The sequence below is a fragment of the Zea mays genome, chromosome 8 (genome assembly GCF_902167145.1).
Source record: "Zea mays cultivar B73 chromosome 8, Zm-B73-REFERENCE-NAM-5.0, whole genome shotgun sequence".
Classification (NCBI taxonomy): Eukaryota; Viridiplantae; Streptophyta; class Magnoliopsida; order Poales; family Poaceae; genus Zea; species Zea mays.
In genome coordinates this window covers 129830591-129852972 of record NC_050103.1, presented here as the reverse complement: position 1 = coordinate 129852972, position 22382 = coordinate 129830591, and the positions used below count along the sequence as shown (strand labels likewise).

Here is a 22382-nt window from a genome sequence, read left to right as displayed (position 1 = left end):
AACACCTGGGACTTGATGGCCTTCCGAGGGGCGAACGAGATCGTTTCGCCCATGATTTCCACCGCCCACTTTGCGATCCTGCCCGAGGCCTCTCGGCACTGGATGATCTCCCCCAGGGGGAAGGATGACACCACAGTTACCGGATGGGACTCGAAGTAGTGTCGTAACTTCCGCCTTGTCAGGATCACAGCATACAGCAGCTTCTGAACTTGTGGGTAGCGGATCTTGGTCTCGGACAGTACCTCGCTGACGAAGTAGACTGGCCTCTGAACGGACAGTGCATGCCCTTCCTCTTGCCTCTCGACCACAATCGCGGCGCTAACCACCTGAGTGGTCGCGGCGACGTAGACCAAGAGGGCTTCTCCATCCGCCGGGGGCACCAAGACAGGCGCCTTTGTAAGGAGCGCCTTCAGGTTCCCGAGGGCTTCCTCGGCCTCAGGGGTCCAAGCGAAACACTCAGTCTTCCTTAAGAGGCGGTACAGAGGCAGACCTCTTTCGCCGAGGCGTGAGATGAAGCGGCTCAGGGCCGCGAGGCATCCCATGACCCTCTGTACGCCTTTTAAGTCCTTGATGGGTCCCATGCTGGTGATGGCCGCGATCTTCTCCGGGTTGGCTTCGATGCCTCGCTCGGAGACGATGAACCCCAGGAGCATGCCCCGGGGCACCCCGAAGACACACTTCTCAGGATTGAGCTTGACTCCTTTCGCCTTGAGACATCGGAATGTCACTTCAAGGTCGGAGAGGAGGTCGGAAGCCTTGCTTGTCTTGACTACGATGTCATCGACGTAGGCCTCGACGGTGCGACCGATGTGTTCGCCGAACACATGGTTCATGCACCGCTGGTACGTCGCGCCCGCATTCCTCAAACCGAACGGCATGGTGACATAGCAGTACATGCCGAACGGCGTGATGAAAGAAGTCGCGAGCTGGTCGGACTCTTTCATCCGGATCTGGTGATACCCTGAGTAGGCATCGAGGAAGGACAGGGTTTCGCACCCCGCGGTGGAATCCACAATTTGATCGATGCGAGGCAGAGGGTAGGGAACCTTCGGACATGCCTTGTTGAGACCAGTGTAGTCTACACACATCCGCCATTTCCCCCCTTTCTTCCTCACAAGCACAGGGTTGGCAAGCCACTCGGGATGGAATACCTCTTTGATGAACCCTGCTGCCATTAGCTTGTGGATCTCTTCGCCAATCACTCTGCGCTTCTCCTCGTCGAATCGGCACAGAGGCTGCCTGACGGGTTGGGCTCCGGCCCGAATATCCAGCGAGTGCTCGGCGACATCCCTCGGTATGCCGGGCATGTCCGAGGGACTCCACGCAAAGACGTCGGCGTTTGCGCGGAGAAAGTCGACGAGCACTGCTTCCTATTTGGGGTCGAGCCCGGACCCAATCCGGATCTGCTTGGAGGTGTCCCCGCTGGGGTCAAGAGGGACGGCCTTAACCGTCTCCGCTGGCTCGAAGTTGCCGGCATGGCGCTTCACGTCTGGCACCTCCTTGGAAAGGTTCTTTAAGTCGGCGATGAGGGCCTCGGACTCGGCGAGGGCTTCGGCGTACTCCACGCACTCCACATCGCATTCGAACGCGTGTTTGTACGTGGGGCCGACGGTGATGACCCCGTTGGGGCCCGGCATCTTGAGCTTCAGGTAGGTGTAGTTGGGAACGGCCATGAACTTCGCGTAGCATGGCCTCCCTAGTACGGCGTGGTAGGTTCCTCGGAACCCGACCACCTCGAACGTCAGGGTCTCCCTTCGGAAGTTGGAGGGCGTCCCGAAGCAGACGGGGAGGTCGAGTCGTCCGAGGGGCTGGACGCGCTTCCCAGGGATGATCCCGTGGAAGGGCGCAGCACCTGCTCGGACGGAGGACAGATCGACGCGCAGGAGCTTGAGGGTCTCGGCGTAGATGATGTTGAGGCAGCTGCCCCCATCCATCAGGACCTTGGTGAGCCTGACGTTGCCGATGACGGGGTCGACGACGAGCGGGTATTTTCCCGGGCTCGGCACGTGGTCGGGGTGGTCGGCCCGGTCGAAGGTGATGGGCTTGTCGGACCAGTCTAGGTAGACTGGCGCCGCCACCTTCACCGAGCAGACCTCCCGGCGCTCTTGCTTGCGATGCCGAGCCGAGGCATTCGCCGCATGCCCACCGTAGATCATGAAGCAGTCGCGGACCTCGGGGAACTCTCCTGCTTGGTGATCTTCGTTTTTGTCGTCGTCGCGGGCCCTGCCACCCTCGGCAGGTGGCCCGGCCCTGTAGAAGTGACGCCGAAGCATGATGCACTCCTCAAGGGTGTGCTTGACGGGCCCCTGATGGTAGGGGCACGGCTCCTTGAGCATCTTGTCGAAGAGGTTAGCACCTCCGGGGGGCTTCCGAGGGTTCTTGTACTCGGCGGCGGCGACAAGGTCCGCGTCAGCGGCGTCGCGTTTCGATTGCGACTTCCTCTTGCCTTTCTTCTTGGCGCCGCGCGGAGCAGACGCCTCGGGAGCCTCTTCCGATGGGCGGCCCTGGGGCCGCTTGTCCTTTCGGAAGATAGCCTCGACCGCCTCCTGGCCAGAGGCGAACTTGGTGGCGATGTCCATCAGCTCGCTCACCCTGGTGGGGGTCTTGCGACCCAGCTTGCTCACCAGGTCGCGGCAAGTGGTGCCGGCGAGGAACGCGCCGATGACATCCGAGTCGGTGATGTTGGGCAGCTCGGTGCGCTGCTTTGAGAATCGCCGGATGTAGTCCCGGAGAGACTCCCCCGGCTGTTGCCGGCAGCTTCGAAGGTCCCAGGAATTCCCGGGGCGCACGTATGTGCCCTGGAAATTGCCGGCGAAGGCTTGGACCAAGTCGTCCCAGTTGGAGATCTGCCCCGGAGGCAGGTGCTCCAACCAGGCGCGAGCAGTGTCGGAGAGGAACAGGGGGAGGTTACGGATGATGAGGTTGTCGTCGTCCGTCCCACCCAGTTGGCAGGCCAGGCGGTAGTCCACGAGCCACAGTTCCGGTCTCGTTTCTCCCGAGTACTTCGCGACAGTAGTCGGGGGTCGGAACCGGGTCGGGAACGGCGCCCGTCGGATGGCCCGACTGAAGGCCTGCGGACCGGGTGGTTCGGGCGAGGGACTCCGATCCTCCCCGCTGTCGTAGCGTCCCCCACGCCTGGGGTGGTAGCCCCGGCGCACCCTTTCGTCGAGGTGGGCCCGACGGTCGCGTCGATGGTGCTCGTTGCCGAGGTGGCCCGGGGCCGCAGGCGCGGTATTACGCGTGCGCCCGGTGTAGACCGAGGCTTCCCGCATGAATCGGGAAGTCGCGGCATGAGGTTCCGAGGGATATCCCTGTCTTCGGGAGGCAGTGCTCTCGGCCCGTCGGGCCGCAGCGCCTTCCAGAAGATTCTTGAGCTCTCCCTGGATTCGCCGACCCTCGGTGGTTGATGGCTCCGGCATCGCGCGGAGGAGCATCGCTGCGGCTGCCAGGTTCTGACCCACCCCGCTGGATGCGGGCGACGGCCTGACCCTGACAACGCCGGCGACGCGGCGCTGGAGACCTTGGGGCAGGTGACGTATTTCTCCGGCCGGGGGTTGGCCCGCCCATGCCTGCCCGGCGTCCCGACGGATCGGCTCAAGCGCTCCTGTTTCCTCGTCGAGCCTGGCCTGCGCCTCGCGGACTTGCTCGAGTTGTGGGTCGTAACCCCCCGCCGGAACGGGGACCACAGCTAGCTCCCGTGGGATGTTGGCGCGAGGCACCGGCCTAGGAAGATCACCGTCCTCCGGCATGCCGAGACGGTTGCCTTCGGAGGGATCCCCTAGCTCGATGTGGAAACATTCGCGGCTTGGGCCGCAGCTCTCGTCGCCAAGGCTGCGGCTTCCGTCGGAACAGTCGGAGAGGCAGTAGTCACATGCGGTCATGAAGTCCCGCATGGCACTGGGGTTGCCAAGTCCGGAGAAATCCCAACAGATGCTGGGATCGTCATCTTCCTCGGACCCGGAGGGCCCGTAGGTTGAGACGTCCGTCAACCGGTCCCAAGGCGACCGCATACGAAACCCCAGTGGGGTTGCACTCGCCTCAATGAGAGCGCCCGCCAAAGCGAGGTCGTTTGGCGGGTCGAGGCCGAGTCGAAATGACGTAAGATGGGAGTTAGTCGGTACCTTTTGGTCGACGAGGAGCGACGTAGTCACATCGGGGACTGGTTGCACCGTCGTCCCAGGTACGAGGGCGACGTCCTGCAGGCTTTCCGCGAGCGCGCTGGCGTCGTCTTCTTGCTCGGGATCAGCGTGTCGCGGGGAGACGGCGCTTGCCTTCGTCTCGAACGCGAGGTCGACGTCTGACGTGCCTTCCGTCGGGGCGTCGGGGGCGTCGATTCGCTCGACGGCCAACGAAGCGCGGCCTCCCGCTTGGCCTTGATGGCCCCGCCCCCTCCTCCGTTGGCGGGGGAGAGAGCGGAGTGAGCTCGAATGTTGTTCTTCCACCACGCGAGGAAGGTGTCGTCGATTCCGCCGTCGGCGGGCGGGTTGTCGGCCGCCATTGTCGTTGTCACGCGGCGGTGGAAGAAGTATCATGTCGTAGCTGCCGTCGAAGGACATGAACTCAAGAGTCCCGAAACGAAGCACCGTCCCGGGCCGGAGAGGTTGCTGGAGACTGCCCATCTGGAGCTTGACGGGGAGCCGTTCGTCAGCACGCAGCGTGCCCCTACCTGGCGCGCCAACTGTCAGCGTTTCGAGACAGGGGGGTCCCTAAGCCGATGAGTGAGTGTGCTGCGTGCCCCAGCCCAGAGGGGTCGAGCGCGTGGGCGAGCGCGAAGGGGGGAGAGGCGAGGTGGCCGGAGTCGGGCGTGAGAGAGGTGGAAGTCCCGCGGCCTTCGTGTTCGTCCCGCGCCCAGGTCGGGTGCGCTTGCAGTAGGGGGGTTACAAGCGTCCACGCGGGTGAGGGAAGCGAGCGGCCCCAAGAGAGCGCCTGTCTCGTCCTCGTCCCCGCGCGGCCAACCTTCTCTAAGAAGGCCCTGGTCCTTCCTTTTATAGTCGCAAGGAGAGGATCCAGGTGTACAATGGGGGGTGTAGCAGAGCGCTACGTGTCTAGCGGAGAGAGAGCTAGTGCCCTAGGTACATGCCAATGTGGCAGCCGGAGAGGTCTTGGCACCTTGCTGGTGTGATGTCGTGGCTGTCGGAGGAGCGACGGAGCCTGGCGGAGGGACAGCTGTTGGAGCGGTCGAGTCCTTGCTGACGTCGCCCTGCTTCCGTAAGAGAGCTGAGGGCCGCCGTCGTCACAGAGCTCGTGGAGCGCCATCATTGCCCATTCGGCGGAGCTGGCCGGATGGGACGCCGGTCTTGTCCTCCGTGACCCGAGTCGATTCGGGGTAGGATGATGATGGCGCTTCCTGTTGACGTGGCGGGCCTGTGCCCTAGGCAGGGCGACGTGGGGGCTCCTCCGAAGCCGAGGTCGAGTCTGTCTCCCGTTGCCGAGGCCGAGCCCGAGCCCCCGGGTCGGGCGAGGCGGAGATCGTTTGGCCGAGGCCAGGGCGGAGTCCGAGCCCTGGGGTCGGGCGAGGCGGAGTTTCGTCGTCTTCCGGGTCTTAGCCCGAGTCCGAGCCCTGGGGTCGGGCGGAGCGGAGTTCGCCGTCTTCCGGGTCTTAGCCCGAGTCCGAGCCCTGGGGTCGGGCGGAGCGGAGTTCGCCGTCTTCCGGGTCTTAGCCCGAGTCCGAGCCCTGGGGTCGGGCGGAGCGGAGTTCGCTATGGCGCCTTTGGCAAGGCCTGACTGCCTGTCAGACTCACTCTGTCGAGTGGCACTGCAGTCGGAGTGGCGCAGGCGGCGCTGTCCTTCTGTCAGACTGGTCAGTAGAGCGGTGGAGTGACGGCGGTCACTTCGGCTCTGCCGGGGGGCGCGTGTCAGGATAAAGGTGTCAGGCCACCTTTGCGTTAAATGCTCCTGCAACTTGGTCAGTCGGTGTGGCGATCTAGTCAGGGTTGCTTCTGAGCGAAGCCAAGGCCTCGGGCGAGCCGGAGGTGTGTCCGCCGTAAAAAGGGGGGCCTCGGGCGAGACGGAAGTCTCTCGAGGTCGGCTGCCCTTGGCCGAGGCTAGGCTCGGGTGAAGCGTGATCGAGTCACTCGTGTGGACTGATCCCTGACTTAATCGTACCCATCAGGCCTTTGCAGCTTTATGCTGATGGGGGTTACCAGCTGAGAATTAGGCGTCTTGAGGGTACCCCTAATTATGGTCCCCGACAAGTACCGGAAGAACAGTTACCCATGGAGGAATTGAATGTCAATGAGGATTTGACCTATTCAGAGTACCCAGTCAGAATTCTAGAAACATCTCGCAGAATTACACGGAGTAAAGTCATTAACATGTGCAAAGTTCAGTGGAGTCATCATTCGGAAGATGATGCCACTTGGGAAAGAGAAGATGAACTCAGAGCAGAATTCCCCCAGTTATTCTCGGAAGTTTCTTAATCTCGAGGACGAGATTCTTTTTAAGAGGGGTAGGTTTGTAACACCATAAAACCCATCAATTAAAATAACAAATTTAGATATTATATTAATCAGGGTAATGATTTTTTTTAGTGTTTAAATTATTTATTTGCGTCATTTTCTTTGCATGCATTTGATTTCTTATCGGATGTTTAAATATCAATCCATTTTAAAAAGAAGTACTAGTAATTAAATAATAATTAAGTATTATAGTAATTATTAATCTAAAATCAAGTACTCCATTTATAGATATTTTTGGTAATTTTTTTATGATTTTTAGAGTTCTTTAAAAATGAATTTCGGAATTTAAAAAAAAACTAAAATCACCCAGCCGGCCGGCCCACCAGGGCCCAAAACCCCAAACCCTAAATCACTGTGCGCGCCTGGCTGGCTTCCCAGCCATAGCCGCCGCCGCCTCCTCACCTCTCTCTCTCTCTCCCTCACTTCTCTCTCTCTCTCACGCCGTTCTCTCTCAGCCCCACCGAGCGCGCAGCCGCCCAAGCGCCGACCCGCGCGCCTTGCCGCGCTCTGCCCACGCACGCGCGCACGCGCAGGCCGCGCCTGCTCTCTGCGCGATGCAAGCCGCGCCCAATGCCCCGCGGCGGACCGCGCGCCCTGCGCGTCTGCGCAGCCGCCGAGCGAGCCGCCCCGGCCTCTGCTTCCGCGCGCCAGGCGCAACGACCCCGGCTCGACGTCCGCGCCGAGCGAGCGCCCGAGCTCGACCGATGCCGCGCGCAGCCGCCGCGTACCACGCGCCATGAAGCCACGACCGTTTCACTTCTGTGATTGATGGACTTAATTCCTTCTGTTTCTTCTTCCCCATTACCTCCCTCTATTAGTGGAGAAACCGACGACATTAAACCGTGTAATGGAGTTAAACGCCGGCGCCCCATGACCTCCCTGGTGTCCTTTCTCTTCCCTCCTGCGTTCTATAAAAAGGCAGCAGAGCCTCTCTCCCATCCTCTCTACCCGAGCTCTCTCCCATTCCTCGCACTCTCTCGCTTGCCGTTCGTCGCCGAAGTTTGCCGCTCGTCGCCGGAGCCCGTGGAGTTCGCCGGAGTGTGCCGTTCGTCGCCGGAGTTCACCGGAGCCACGCACTCGCTGTCCGTAGTCGAGCCCCGCTCTCCGTCCGACCGAAACCCGTCGATCCGTCCCCGTCACACGCACGAAACCGAGGTTGATGACGACCCAAATTTATTTTATATATTTTATAAAGTGCTTTCGATTCGATTCATGTGTTGTATAGTTTGTTTGTTGTAATATGAACACATGTGATTCCAATTTATGTATTTGTGTGCGCTACGGAATTTGTTAGAAATATGCGATTAGTAGTGCACCGTGTTATTTCATGTTAATCGACGCGTTGATTTTGGTTTAGAGAAATATGACGTAGATTTAATAGTCACACGTTGGTGATAAAAATACTAGATAAGAAATTATAGTCAATTTTGGTCACGATAAATTCTAGAAACTATTTGGAGAATTATAGGTGCATTTTTGATGGATTAGAAAATGGTATAGAACTCATGTCATTTGAATAATATAGGATTTTAGATGATTTATCTAATTATTTTATTAGCATATTTTTTTATAAAGAAAGGAGAAAATATCATTGGTAGATGGCAAAATAGGTTTTTGCTAGTCAAATAAACATGTTCACAGATTTAGAACTTAAAATTGTTAGAGTACTAGTTTATGTCAAATAACCTCGCTTGTGTTAGAAAATATTCAATTAGTAGTTTATGTAGATTTTTAGAATATTAATATTATTAAATTCATTCTTGCTATACTAACTAATTTGAGTTAGAAGGAATAAAAGGTATTAATTTATTTATTAGTATTAAAAGATAATAAGTATTATTTAATTTCATTGATGGTGTTAAAATAAATTAATATTAGTTAAAATTATATTTATTGCACCCACTCATAAATTCACCATTAGGATTCACATTAATAGCCACAATTGAATTAATAAGTATTTACGCGATTAGTACGTAATTAAGATGTGATTAGTGCGACGTGTTAATGTGCATGTAATGGTGTATGTTTATGAAATGGTGCATGTTTATTTATTTGTGTATGTTTTATTTTTGTATGTACGATATGCGACTCTATTAGAAGCCGATTGTGCGGTAGGCGATTCGAATACGTTCGAGGACGATCCGCAAGACGCTTTTGAGCAAGGCAAGTGGATTCTCCCTCTGCATACTCTTTTTGTACCCAGTCATTGCATTTAATAATGTTTACTTTTGATATACTGCATAATTTGATGGGTTTCACCTAATTAAGGATTTCCTAGATTTACTACCTATATTCCTTGTTTAACCTGGGGAAATAATTAAGCTGTGCAAGATTTATGCTACCGCTCAACTTAATGGTTCCTAATGTCACTCATTAATTGGTTTTAATGTTCCAAAGATTTAATTGGCAATTATGGCATTAACCCGATGGTTAAGATAACTTTATTGCAAATTTAATTGGAACATGGAGTGACCACCCAGAATAACAGTGCAACCACGAGTGCTATCATGGCTCTGGCTTTGGTAATTAGCTCTATATGCTTAGTGCCTAGCAACCTTACCTGAAAGATGGGCAAGAGGGGGAGCGGTAGGTGCTGGCAGCCCACGTTAACATGGGGTCGTATTCTTGGCTAAGGTACTTCACCTAGGGGGCCACCACCATCGTCTTAGAAACCTTAGCGGGTTGCTTTGTATTAAGTGTGTTTTGTGAAAACCTCATAATGGATCCCTAGCCATTCACCTCGGCAGTGTCTAAGGGTCCGATCAACCCGGGCTAGATGGGATACATGGCTTGTGGGTAAAGTTGTACCACCTCTGCAGAGTGTAAAACTGATATATCAGCCGTGCTCCCGGTTATGAGCGACCTGGACTCCTCACATGATAATTGAACTTGAAGATGGAATTAAATTGAGATCCGATGATCTGCCAATAATTTGCTTAAGTGGTTTCACTTAAGTGTTTTTGTTATACTCATATTTCTTTGTTTAAATGGGATATTTGGGATTCACTCTTATTAGTAAGACAGGTGTTGTTAATAAAATGTTGACCAACTAAAATGCTTACTGCTCAACCTTAGCCTCACCTTGTTATACCTGCATTAGTTTTTCCCCCACTTGCTGAGCCCCGACCATAAGTGAGCTCACCCTTGCTTATTTTGATCAGAGGGTGATGCTGGAGACTTTGATGGAGTTTTTGACGACGAGGAATTCTAAGTCTAACGATACGCCGGTCAACTTCATGTGGAAGATTGCCCAATTGTTTATTTCCGTTGTACTTTGATGTGATACAATGTTTCAAATGATGTAATAAAGTATTATACTCTCTTTACGCCTTTATTGCATTGTCTTTTGATATATTACACTTGTGACGTCAACATATGTGTGGAAATGGATCCTGGCACACATATGGTATGCGCTCGGTTCTACCCCCTGGAACCGGGTGTGACAGTCTAGCTCAGGGGTTATCCTGAGGAAGGATGACTTCTACCTGCAAGAATATTTTCATTAAGAGCATGGTGGGATCTTACTGCAAAGTTCCCTTTGATGCTCTTTTCATCCTAAGGAATACAAACAATCCTAAGGGTGGAAGTACTTAAATCGGGACTTGGGCTAGGAACATGTGATGTTCTACCCAGGTTGATTAAGGATTGGATGCGTATGTAGGCCTGCTGACCGAGGACCCTTTAACTGGTCACATGCCTCGTCATGGGTAAGCTTTGCCTCGGGCAGACTAAGGCCAGAATAAGATAACACGGAATGGGCGTGGAGCGGTGGCGAGAGTAGCGTGTACCCTCAATAGCAAGAGGCTGGACGGTGGTGTATCTGTGCTCTCGGTTCGCGTGAACCTGATCTGGTCTTAAGAACCCCGGTGGCGGGTTGACATATGCAAGGGTTAAGTGCTACATATGTCGTGTGATCGGAGATCCTCAGTGGAGTATAATCGATTCGGATCGCCGTAACTTCGCGGACATGAAGACTTGGTCACTGACCTGCAATCTAAGTCAGGATGTGAACCTCATGAATAAAAATGATGTTGTATTGATGAGATGGTGAAAGTAGATCATATGCAAACAGAATCTATTAATATTTAATCTGGCGTTAAAATATTGAAAGTAAGGACTCACTTTAGTAAGCTATTTCTGCAAAAGTATCTAAGTTGATTTTTGCTAAAGCCTCTCCTTGATTCCCAATTCCAGCATACCCTTGAGAGTCTTTTCCACAGTCGGGTAAGACTTGCTGAGTAATTCCATACTCAGGGTTTTATTCCCTGTTGTTTTTCAGGTTTTAATTTTGTGCTGTTGTTGATGGTGTTAAGTGCCGGTGGGCTCGGCCTTCTTATAAGTCTAAGTACTTCTTCTATACTTCTTATTGAGGATGGTCACTTGAGCTAGCATATATTTCAAACTTATACTTTTGTAATCACTCCGATAAAATAATGTAAAATTTTTATAACCTGTAAAATTTGGTAATAAGATTTCCGCTGCAAAAATGTTGTGTGTGTGATTTGTGTTACTTAATCCCGCGGTTCTGGTTGTAAGTGGTTTATCCGATGTCCTTGGGGCAATCAGACGGATCCTGTTAAGTTATTTAGTGCACGTGCATAGCTGTCTGAGGTCTTTGAGACAAGGACATGTGCATGTGGGCCCAATAACTTGGGAGGTTCTGCCATAGCTGGTATCGGAGCAGGATTAAGTATATACGGTCACATACTTATTTTTAAAAACAAAGTTTTGGTTTTAGAAAACCTAGTTTCAACTAAACACATTGTTTGGTTTTGAAAAACAGTTTTAAAAAAAACTATAATGCTAGCGACATCCTCTGTTAAGCCCTAAACTAAGGACTATCAGGTGGCTTATTTGAAAACCACTAACCCACAACCGGGTGGGTATTGCATACATGTGTATTGTTATTTTTGAGGCCATTCAGTTTTGAATGGATCGACGCTCAAGTAAGGTGAGATGTGAGAGCATGACCGAACAACCGTCGGTCTAGGGAAGAGTGTAAAAAGCGCTTGACTATATACATGTTCCACATATGTATATATGAAGGCTGCGATGTGGAGTAATTACTTTTCCGGGAATTCAGTACCCATGGATGTGTATGGGTATACAGACATGGGAATACTGAGAAGTGTAATGTACTTGCAACGACGCACCTACGCTCAGGTAAGAAGGTGAGTTACCATAATGAGTTGCCCTATGGTTAAAGTGTGGCAACGACGCCTATGCGTGGCTCGGCGCTTAATGATGAGCTGGCCTCCATATAGCAATATATGGAGTATAAACTGTGATAAACTGTCATGTGTGACTTGCATCATTGGGAATTGGGCTGTAATGAAAATTTTCTGCAGGTACACTAACTCGAAAACGTATGTGTAGCTGACGACTAGCAAAATACCGAGAGAGAACGTATGCCACCGATATAGAACGCTATTGCCACGTTATGTTGGCAAAATCAGTGAGGACGTGTAGGACGAGCATGCATCCTGATTGTTGCATCATGTTTGTCACCTATACATCCAAAATGCTTCTCTCATCCTTATTCCAGAAACCAGTGATTGTAGATAATCTGGTGTAATGTTGAATTATAAACTTCGATGTAATAGCTGTCCTTCGTTCTTTAGGTAATCTATTTAGGTGTTATATGTGTTTGCTCTTGTGCTTGATGTGCCGATAGAAGGTTGGTAACTTGATTGCCTAAACCCAAAACTAGGCCATGTTCTTATTTAGTGAACCATGACCCAAAGTTTGAATTTTTCGTTATCACTCCATGACCAAGCCCATGCAAATGAATGCTTAGATAATCACTTTATTGGACCTAAGATATACTTGGACTTCAAATAAGGATCTTGAGTCCGTGTTCTTGGTAATTAACTTGTAACTCCCTTAGTGGTCGTGTTTCCATCCTAGATCCTGCCCTTGCTCAGTTGATGCAGGTTGAGGTCTCTATTGTATTCGGCCTCTCCTTGTGGATTATCTTGTCGCTTTATCAACCCAACCTAGGAAAGTCCTGCCTGATCATCTTCTTTAATTTGATGCCTTTGGTTTCCTCATATCTATCAAAGGCATACCAACTTGATCTTATGATTGTTTCCCCTCCGTATTTGATCAGATACTAATCCTTGACCTTGTGATCTCTGCGATGGTCATAGAAATATGCTTGGGACTGAATTAACAGTCTCCCATCGTACTCATTCATCAATCAAGTTTAGGTTATGGCCATGCCCTGTTCATTTCATTGGGCCATGATCTATTTGGCTCTCTACTTGTAACCGTTTTGACAGGTAGAGTCTCTTTGTATATTGTCACCCTTGCTCAACCTATTAGTGTGGCACGAGATTTCTTATTGGTTACGTCTAGAATTGCTGTTATGACTAAAACCGATGGTGCCGTGACGAAACCGAGGGCCTCCTGTGAATGTACACACATGGTCGTGCTGCTCGGCACACGCTGGTATCATGGTTAGTAGTTGTAATCCATTATGAGACTATATCAATGTGTTATCTTGGCACAATCTAGTTTTACCACGTGAGATTCATTATTGGTGCTAGTTCGGTGGTGGTGTCATGGGTAATGACTTATGGTGCCGCAGCGAAACTGAGAGCCCCTTGTGAATGTACACGCAAGGTTATGCTACTTGGCGTATGCTGGTATCGAGGTCTCTAGTCATGATCCATTATGGAATTACACTGATGTGTTATCTTCCGTCGACCTTCCCTTGAAATAATTTCTTTGTTGTTTGTCAAGTGATCAAGCAACATCTATCATCTCTGTTCGATCAAAAGGGCATACCACTTTCCATGTGTGGTCTCTTTTCTTTGGATCTTGGTAGTGACTACTTATACAAGTTCCCTTTACATCCTTTGTGTAAAGGTGAAGCCTTGGAGCTTTTTAGTGTCGAGAGACAACTGATTAGCTCTCAAAATGAAGATTGATTTTTCCCTGCTGTTGAGATGCAGGAGTTTGTTCATTCGCTCTCTTATTTAATCCAAGTATTACCTAACCAAGTGGATAATTCATCTCACATGAAGAAACAGATGAACAACCTGACCAAATGGATTTCTGCCCAAGTGCATGATCAACTATTAGTATGAGTGAACTCTCAACCCTTGGCTTACCAATGGTACTGAGAGGATTTGCTTAATGTCAAAAGTAGTTCAACAAGTTGGTTTTGACTAACTTGTAACTGCCCAATGAACGAAGGCTGAGTTTAGAGATCGTTTTATCGAGTTGTCTAAACTCACTTTGGTTCAACCCACCCTAAAGAAAGTACTTAACAAAATCAAATTAAGTCGACCAGTAACCATCTAATTATCGCTCTAGTCGCGCCTCGACCGCCTCACGCGTGCTTTTCCTGCGTGTGTGATCATGTCGATCCATGACTAGTGCTGGATAAAATGGACTGGTTGCAAAGTCCGCATCTATAGATCCCTCCGCGGGTGATTTTCTTGAATCTATATCACCTTTCGTGGACTTGGATTCCCTGGCTAACACGAGTTAACTGTGATGTTATTCGACATTTACACCCGTCTCGTGTGCTATGAACTAACCGTGACCACTTGTTGGTAAACCTCTTTCTATGAGTTTTACCCAAGAGGTTGCATCTGATTCTGTTTGGGTAAAATCGCGTATTTGCCGCTCGCTCAACAGACTCAGATAGTGCAGTGTCATCAGAAAAAGCAAACTGCACACATGGAACCTTATGTGTTCTTCTGGCAGACATTGTCTCTACTAATGGACATCTCTAAATTAGCTTAAGGCGATACATGTTATGTCCACTAGAGAAACAACATTCTGAGACACTCGTCTTCGCTTGAGACTGCCTTATGATTACCGCTGATATGGACATTGGTTACATGCTTCTCTACTCTTAAAAGTTTTTCGCTCTGAATCTCGGGACGAGATTCTTTTAAGGGGGGAGGGCTGTAACACCCCTGGTGTTTATATTCCGCTCGACAACGAGTATGGATTTAAGCACGTAATATCAGTAAATAAAACATATGCTAAATTTTAATCATCTTCGTCTATCGTGATTTTAATATCGCGTCTGTTTCTGTCTATTTAGACTCCTAAAATTTTCGCGAATTTCGGAACGTAATTGTTCTAAAAGCTTGCGAGCCTGTGCCCAATTAAAATCGCATCTGTTTCGTCTGTCGCGAGGTTGACATCATTTTTTATCTATCCGGGCTCTTCCTAAATTTTCATGATGCTCGGAACATAGTTGTCCCGAAAATCGGTGCGTCCGATGATTATTTAAAATTCATCGCTCGCGCGAATACGAATTCGGAAATCCGACCCACTCGGATGATTTTATCCCGAACAGATTAAGAAGAACTCGGCGACTAAGTTTTCAGTGCAAAATATTTTAATCCCATTTTTGTTATCCGTAACATCGCGTCTACGGATTTCAATTGAATTGTTCTCTAGTCGAGTGTTCGAGTAGCGAACGAAATTCGTCTAAATTCAACTAAATCGAACGTCGACTAAAATATCGAATCTAATCTCTTCTGGTTTGAACCCGTCTCCAACTCGCTCCCATGACGATGCTGACATCGTCTACAGGGAATTCCGATTGCGATGCCGCATTCGGCTCGCACGGTTTAAAATTTATTTCTTTCTAAAGGTCGAGCCTAGTGCCAATTTAAAATTAATCAATTAAGTTTAATTGGAAAGATCACCTAAGTATTTCTCTCTTGTTTGCGCGGTCTCTACGAATTCGGTAGACACTACTAAAGGCAGGCTGTTTAAATAAAATGAACCTGAACTAACCAAAACTAAAGCAATTGTTAGCAGGTTCATTTTCCTATTTAAATATCTGAGAAAATAATATGGTAACCAAAAACGATTTAAATTGACCCATTTGATCTCGTCCAAACTAAATTCTAATATCGAAACATGGGTTTCTGAAATTTCATTTGTTAAGGGCTAGTTTGGGAACACCGTTTTCCCAAGGGATTCTAATTTTCCCAAAGGAAAATGAACTAATTTCCCTTGGGAAAATTAGAATCCCTTGGGGAAACGGTGTTTCCAAACTAGCCCTAAAGGAAAATATCTCCTTCTCAGATTTTTCTCCAGCGCTCACTGCCTCTACTTATCCAAGTCGTCACCGCCCTGCTGAAGCTACCGGTTGGTCTTATCTCAACATGCAAGCTCCTTCACGTAAAAATCTTCATGTGTTCTTATCGCAAGGACGCGAGCCCAGCGATGCCCAGCCGATTTTTTTTTCCAGACAATCTCTATCCCTATCGCCGTTCTTCATCCCTGATATTCTTCAAACCATCGCCGCTTATCTCTTGTATAAATCCATCGCGCGTTCTCTGTCTTCCTTATCTTCTCCCAGCCAAAAGTCCCAGCGCGCGGTGCTCCAGTGGCGTCTTCTCCCTGCTGTGCTCGCCGGAGCTCCTCCAGCTCGACCGCTCGGCTTCCCCTAGCCTCTTCCCCTGCGAGCTCGACTCCTGCTCGCCTATGGAGTTCGCCCAGCTCCCTGCTCCGGTGACTAGGGCTCGGCGTCCGGCTCCCTGGATGCTTGCCCTGCTCGCCGCCATCCTGCTCGGCCAGCGCAGTCCCTTCTCTGCTCTCTCTCTATTCCCTGCTCACTGGCAGCCGACTCCCTCTACCTCCCATGGACGCCAGCCGCGCCCCTGGTTCCTGCCTCTGCTCGCCGTGGAGTCTACGCGCGCGCTGCTCCCCTATTGGCCGCGACGAGCTCGCCCTTTCTTCAGCCCGGTTTCTGTTTCTCATCTGCTCCTGCTTCGCGCGCGAGTCCCTCTGGCCGTCTTCGCTCCCAGCGCCGCGCACACTGCTCCTTGGGGCTCGGCCGCGACCTCGCCGTCGTTCGGCAGCTCCAGCGCCTCTGTTCTTCCCTGCGCGCGCGTTCCATCCCGCGCTCGGCGCCTTTCCTGCTCCCAAGTCCGGTGCCCTGCCGAGCTTGACCCTTACCGCGCGCATCTCAGCTGGTGCCCATGGCCACGCCCGGCTTCTTGCTCCACCCATAGTCGAAGCTCCTTCCGGTTGCCGTCGCTCGCCGTCGTCTCTTCGTGCTGGCCGACTAGTTTACCGTGGTCGCGCGTAGTTCCCTGCTCGGCTAGGATAGTCGCGCCGTCGATTCCGCTTGAGCCCCTTCGCGTTCGTCGATGCCCTCTGGCTCGACTCTGCCCAGTTCGCGTCCTGCTCGTCTTTGCGTCGCGCGCGTAGCGTTTTGTTGTTCCTGCGCGTGCTGCCGCGAAGCTCTCTGTTCAGTTCACCTCTGTCGTGTTGTCGTACGCGCGAAACTGCTCGTGGTCGATATCAAGTCCGTGACGCGCGCTGGACACGGTAAAACGTTGCGTGGGCTTGTGTCCGAGCCCGCCCAACCGTGACCTCGCTTTGCTTCTCGCGTCGCTACTCGCCAAGTTCTTCCCCAGTCCGCGCCATAAAATTCACTCGGACACGATCTCGTCGTCGTTCCGCGCGTCAGCAAGAAATCTCAAGAATCGGATGAAGACAAAGCTAGCAGCGCGATATTCCTCAAGCGCTCGACAAATTGCCTGGATCGGAAAATCGCTACCGATCTCGTGGATTCATGTCAGCTGTGGAAACGGTAAGCTGATGAATTATTCAGAATAGTTCGATCGCTGAATAAATTATTGTGCTAGTGCGATGTTCATTAGGTGCTCGATAATTGCATGAGTCACGAAACTCTCGTCAACTTCGCGGTTCTTGCGATTATCGAGCCAGATTCAGTTTTAGCAAGTTATTTCACTATTCCGATTAATTAACTGAATTAGTGGACCGAGTAGAATTTTGGCAAGCATGTGTGATGATGAAATATTTTAATCACTTATAAAGATGTAGTATAATAAATAAAGAAAGGGATTAATTCAGAATTTAATTAATTAACTGATAAGTTGTGATTAGGCTAATTGTATTTCATGTGTATAATTTGTTGTTCGTGATGTTTGCGTTAGTTTCGAAAAGTGTAATTATTGCGCGTAGTCGTATATTAATAACTAGTGTTTTCGTACAAAATTGTCCAGCGCCTCACCGCTAGGTGTTAAATTTGCTATCGCGTAGCACTATTTAGGTTTGTAATATTCTCGTTTATATGCATTCATGTGCATAATGCATTTTATTCAGGTACATTAATTAATCGCGTGATGCGGAGAACGACCCATGTCGACCCCAAGCATGGGCCAATCCACAGGATGATGCTAATGGACAAACCTGAAGAGGATCGTCAAGTGGACATCGTCTAACAACACTAACCTAGTGTTACCCAGGCAAGCCCCGGTGCATGCAACCCCTTCTGTCGGTGTTTCGACCCCAGGGGGTCCCTGGACCGACGAGTAAATTGACGCCGCGTGTCCCAGCCCAGATGGGTCGGCGCGAGACGGAGCACGAAGGGGGGAGAAACGGCAAAAGGGGAAACCCGCGGCCTTCGTGTTGCCCCGCGCCCAGGTCGGGTGCGCTTGCAGTAGGGGGGTTACAAGCGTCCGCGAGGGAGAGAGAGAGACCGTCCGCCGGCCCGTTCTCCCGCGCGGCCAACCCCCTCGTACGAGAGCCCTGGACCTTCCTTTTATAGGCGTAAGTAGAGGGCCCAGATGTACAATGGGGGGTGTAGCAGTGTGCTAACGTGTCTAGCAGAGAGGAGCTAGGGCCCTAAGTACATGCCGTCGTGGCAGCCGGAGAGGTTTTGGCGCCCTGTTCATGTGATGTCGTGGCCGTCGGAGGAGTGCTTGAGCCTTGTGGAAGTACAACTGTCGGGGCTGTCGGATCCTTGCTGACGTCTCCTTGCTTCCGTAAGGGGCTGAGAGCCACCGTCGTCATGGCGCACGCGGGGTGCCATCATTACTTGTTTACCGGGGCGAGCCAGATGGGACGCCGATCTTGTTCCCCGTAGCCTGAGCTAGCTAGGGGTAGGGTAATGATGGCTTAGTGACTTAAGAGAGGGTCATTTGTGTTTCTCTTGTTGCTCTTGTTGCTTGGATTGCTTTCTTGTTCTCACTCTAAACTTCTCAAGTGTTTTGTAAAGCATGTAAGAGACACCTAATTGTGTGGTGATCCTTGTAGGGTCTTAGTGACCCGTGTGATTAAGAAAAAGCACTCGACCGGTCTAAGTGACCGTTTGAGAGAGGGAAAGGGTTGGAATAGACTCGGCCTTTGTGGCCTCCTCAACGGGGAGTAGGTTCCTTAGAACCGAATCTCGAGAAACAAATCACCGCGTTCATTTGTTTTTATCTTCATCACTTGATATGTTTCTTCCCTCTCCTCTCTCTCTCTCTCAAAGTTCTCTTGCTCATATTGTTTTTGAGTTTGCTCCCAAAGTTATCCGCTTTGATTGAGCAACTCATAGCAAGAGGAACTATCTTCCGCACTCCAAATTATTTCTAACACTAACCCCGGGTATAGTGTGTGTTCGAAGTTTTTAATTTTTAGGTTTCGCCTACTCACCCCCCCTCTAGGCGACTTTCAGTAATATATCAAAATACAATGCAATAAAGGCGTAAAAGAGAGTATAGTAACTTTATTACATCATCCAGACTTAAAGTCTTAAATAGTATTGTCGGGTACCATAATTAGGAGTACCCCCAACACTCCTAAACTCGGCTGGTAATCACCATCAGCACAAGCTGCAGAGACTGATGGGCGCAATTCAGGTCAAGGCTCCGTCTACTCAAGGGACGCGATCTCGCCTCGGGCAGGAACAGTAGTCCCAGACGAATTCATGCCTCGCCCGAGGGCCTCCTCAAGCAACGGGCGCACCCTTGACTCGCCCGAGGCCCAGCTCGGGCAGGCTTCGCAGTGAAGCAACCTTGGCCAGATCGCCTCGCCAACCGACCGTATCGCAGGAGCATTCAATGCGAGGATCGCCTGACACCTTATCCTGACGCACGTTCCTCAGTCGGCAGGGCCAAAGTGACCGCAGTCACTTCGCCCTTCCACTGACCGACCTGACAGGAAAACAGCGCCGCCTTCCCCGCTTCGACTGCTGTGCCACCCACCAGGGTGAGGCTGACAACAGCTAAGTCCATCCTCAGGCGCAACTGGAAGCTCCGCCTCGCCCGACCTTGGGCCTCGGCCTCAGAAGGAGGTCTCCGCCTCGCCTGACCTCAGGGCTCGGCCCCCGCCTCGGCCTCGGTAGGTGGTCTCCGCCTCGCCCGACCCCAGGGCTCGGCCTCAACCTCAGCCTTGGAGGTTGGTCTCCGCCTCGCTCGACCCCAGGGCTCGGCCTCAACCTCGGCCTCGGAGGATGATCTCCGCCTCGCCCGACCCTAGGGCTCGGCCTCAACCTCGACCTCAGAAGGAATCGCGTCCTCACCCCACCCCGGCCTCGGCCTCAGGAGGAGTCTCCGCCTCGCCCGACCTTGGGCTCGGACCGACCACGCCACAGGGGGTACATCATTGCCCTACCCCTAGCTAGCTCAGGCTACGGGGAACAAGACCGGCGTCCCATCTGGCTCACCCCGGTAAACAAGTAATGATGGTACCCCGCGTGCGTCCATGACGACGGCGGTTCTCAAGCCCCCTACGAAAGCAAGGAGACGTCAGCAAGGTCCCGGCAGCCCCGATAGCTGTGCTTCTACAGGGCTCAAGCGCTCCTCCTACGGTCACGACACCGCGTGCACAGGGCTCTAGCACCTCTCCAACAGCCACGTTGGCATATACATAGGGCTCCGGACACGTTAGCATATAGCTACACCCCCATTGTACACTTGGACCCTCTCCTTGCATCTATAAAAGGAAGGTCCAGGGCCCTCATACGAGAGGGTGGTCGCGCGGGAGGACGGGCCGACGAACAGGCTCGCACACTCTCTCTCTCTCCCTCGCGAACGCTTGTAACCCCTACTGCAAGCGCATCCGCCCTGGGCGCAAGATAACACGAGCCATGGTTCTCCCCCCTTGTGTTCCATCTCGCGCCAACCCATCTAGGCTGGGACACACAGCGACAATTTTACTCATCGGTCCAAGGACCCCCCGGGGTCGAAACGCCGACAGTTGGCGCGCTAGGTAGGGGCCTGCTGCGTGTTGACGAACAACTCCCCGTCGAGCTCCAGATGGGTAGTCTCCAGCAACCTTTTCAGCCCGGGACGTTGCTCCATTTCGGGAGTCTCGAGTTCATGTCCCTCGACGGCAGCTACGACATGGTACTCCTTCCTCCGCAGCGCGACATCGACAACGGCGGTCGTCAGCCCGCCCGGCGGCGGCGGACTCGACGACGTCTTCCCCCGTGGCGGAAGAGCAGCATCCGGGTCTGTCCCGCCACCTTCCTCACCGCAGGAGGAGGAGGCGGGGCAACCGTGGCCAAGCAGGAGACGGCACCTCGTCGGCTATCGAGCGAGTCGACGACGCCGGCACCCCAGCGGGGGACGTGTCAGCCGTTGACCTCGCGCCCGAGATGACGGCGAGTGTCATTTCCCCGCTGTGTGCCAACCCCAAGCGGACAGATGACGCCAGCACTCTCGTGGAGGACTTGCTGGGCGTTAGCCTCGTACCTGAGATAACGGTGCAGTCTGTCCCCTACGCGACTTCATCACCGTCCGTCGATCAAGAGGTACCGTTTGTTTTCCACCCTGTGCCTTTTAGATTCAGCTTCGATCCACCGAGCGACCCCGCTTCGGTGAACGCTTTCATAAAGGCATATCCTAACCTTCCGGGGTACCATATGTGGTCAACCTGGGACCGACTGACGACCGTCTCGACCTACGGGCCCCCGGGTTTCGAGGAAGAAGACGAGCCCGACTCTGGTTGGGATTTCTCCGGGCTCCGTGCTCTTAGTGCCTTGCGAGACTTCATGACCGCATGTGACTACTGCCTCTCCGATTGCTCCGATGATGGCCACAACCTTGACAATGAGGGTTGTGGCCCAAGTCGCGAATGTTTCCACGTCGATCTAGGGGGCCTCGACGAAGGCAACCACCTTGGTATGCCGGAGGACGACGATCCCCCTGGGCCTTCACCTCGCGTTGACATCCTGCGGGAGCTAGCTGTGGTCCCAGTCCCTGCGGGGGGGTCAGGACACACAGCTCCAGCAAATCCGCGAGATGCAGGCCAAGCTCGACGAGGAAGCAGGACAACTTGTGCACCTCCGGCAAAACATCGAGCAGGAGCGGGCAGGTCGAGCACTCGCCGGAGAAGCGCGTCATTAGGCCCGGGATGTCCAGCACCGCATCGCTGACGATGCCAGGGCAAGGCTGCCAATGGCCTCCAGTGGGGTTGGCCAGAATCTGGCTGCAGCGGCAATACTACTCCGAGCGATGCCGGAGCCATCCACCACCGAGGGGCGGCGTATCCAGGGAGAACTCAAGAATCTCCTGGAGGATGCCGTGGTACGACGGGCCGAGAGCTCTGCCTCCCGAAGGCAAGGGTGCCCCCCGGAGCATCACGCAGCAACTTCCCGATTCATGCGGGAAGCCTCGGTCCACACCGGGCGCACGCGGGACTCAACGCCTGCAGCCCCGGGTCGCCTCAGCAACGAGCACCACCGCTGCGACCGTCGAGCCCGCCTCGACGAGAAGATGCGCCGAGGCTACCACCCCAGGCATGGGGGACGCTACGACAGCGGGGAGGATCGGAGCCCCTCGCCCGAACCACCCGGTCCGCAAGCTTTCAGCCAGGCCATACGACGGACGCCGTTCCTAACCCGGTTCCGAGCCCCGACTACCATCACTAAGTACTCGGGGGAAACGAGGCCAGAACTGTGGCTTGCGGACTACCGACTGGCCTGCTAGCTGGGTGGAACGGACGATGACAACCTCATCATCCGCAACCTCCCCATGTTCCTCTCCGACGCCGCCCGAGCTAGCCTAGAGCTTCTGCCTCCCGCGCAGATCTCCAACTGGGACGACCTGGTCAAATCCTTCACTGGAAACTTCCAGGGCCCATACGTGCGCCCTGGGAACTCTTGGGATCTCCGAAGCTACCGCCAGCAGCTGGGGGAATCCCTACGGG

At 52.5% G+C, this 22382-nt stretch overlaps 1 pseudogene; it reads left to right on the top strand.

Moving 5' to 3' along the window:
* The first annotated feature begins 15847 nt into the window (after nucleotides 1-15847).
* LOC103635884 (uncharacterized) lies at nucleotides 15848-17247 on the top strand (annotated as a pseudogene).
* The last annotated feature ends 5135 nt before the right edge of the window (nucleotides 17248-22382 follow it).